The sequence below is a fragment of the Ovis aries genome, chromosome 18 (genome assembly GCF_016772045.2).
Source record: "Ovis aries strain OAR_USU_Benz2616 breed Rambouillet chromosome 18, ARS-UI_Ramb_v3.0, whole genome shotgun sequence".
Classification (NCBI taxonomy): Eukaryota; Metazoa; Chordata; class Mammalia; order Artiodactyla; family Bovidae; genus Ovis; species Ovis aries.
Genome location: NC_056071.1, coordinates 46,331,776 through 46,333,266, shown reverse-complemented (window position 1 = coordinate 46,333,266; position 1,491 = coordinate 46,331,776). Strand labels below are relative to the sequence as shown.

At 43.6% G+C, this 1,491-nt stretch overlaps 1 non-coding gene across 1 annotated transcript; it reads right to left on the bottom strand.

Moving 5' to 3' along the window:
• Positions 1-1,034: 1,034 nt before the first annotated feature.
• TRNAY-GUA (transfer RNA tyrosine (anticodon GUA)) lies at positions 1,035-1,106 on the bottom strand. Its single transcript has one exon. It is a non-coding gene; the product is annotated as a tRNA-Tyr (tRNA).
• Positions 1,107-1,491: the final 385 nt, after the last annotated feature.

Here is a 1,491-nt window from a genome sequence, read left to right as displayed (position 1 = left end):
TAATTTTTATAAGCTTTAGTGTACTGAAAAGCTTCTGGCACCCTACAAATCATACAATTCAACATGATTGCTGCTTGGATGGCTTGGAGATTGGTCAAGCTTTTTGTTCTATGTTCTGAGTTCTCTACTCTCATTCAGCACACTGTTGAGAATGATAAATGTATCTGGAGGACTCATATTTCACACAAGGTAGAGGCTTATTATGATGTTCAAAAGAATCAAGGTTGAAGTGATCATTTAAAAATAAAACCATGACATTTTCTGCTTAAGTGATGATTTTGTTGAGAATTACACTGCTGTAGTTCTTGGACTTCCCTGGTGGCTCAGATGGTAAAACGTCTGTCTACAGTGTGAGAGACCTGGGTTCGATCCCTGGGTTGGGAAGATTCCCTGGAGATGGAAATGGCAACCCATTCCAGTACTCTTGCCTTGAAAATCCCATGGATGGAGGAGCTTGGGGCAGGCTACTATCCATGGGGCCGCAAAGAGTCGGGCACGACTGAGCGACTTCACTTTCACTTTTATACTGCTGTTACTTGAAGCTGGCACAAACAGCTGTATTATCATTTGCATTATTTCTTGTGCAAAACGCTAGGGTTTACATTCTGGTCTAAATACCAGCCTAGAGAAACACATTTTACATATTAACTGTAAACAGAGGCCGGGTTATAGGGAAGCTGGAAGGAAAACAAGTTCAACATACACTAACCCCAGGGAGGGTGGATGGCTGTCTGCCTTTCGGCAGGTCCGGCCACGGATGGCTTAGAGAGGAACAGTGGCTGAGTCACTACAGAGTTCACTTTTTTTCTGTTTATTGTTCAGTGCAAGTGCCCCTTCCTGTTTCATACACGTCCTTGAAATCCCTCTGAACTTTCACATGGCTTATATTCACTTGAAGTGAAGTGAAGTGAAGTCGCTCAGTTGTGTCTGACTCTTTGCAACCCCGTGGACTGTGGCCTACCAGGCTCCTCAATCCACGGAATTCTCCATGCAGGAATACTGGAGTGGATTGCCATTTCCTTCTCCAGGGGATCTTTCCAACCCAGGGATCGAACCTGGGTCTCCCGCATTACAGGCAGACGCTTTACCGTCTGAGCCACCAGGGAAGCCCAAGGGCTCATTTTACTCAACAAGAATTTTTGAGACCCCTGCTGTTTGCAGAGCCCTTAGGGTTAGGCCTCTGAAGGGTTATGTGAGGAGAAGAAGCAGTAGTTCCTGTGTATGGAAAACTCCAAGAAAGCAGGTTTAAAAAACTTTAAAAGAGGGAATCAAAAATAAATAACATGGACCGTGACATGATGGCAGAGAAGATTAAAAGAAACCAAAGGCATACAGACAGAATTGCTTGATGAGAAGTCTGGGAACCTGGATCCTAGTTTCAGCTGGGAAACTAAGCTGAGCCTTAAAATTATTATCTAAACACTGGATATTCTTGAAACTCCCATCCAACCCCAGAGTTTTGTAAAATTATCAATTTGGGTTAATAGTGTA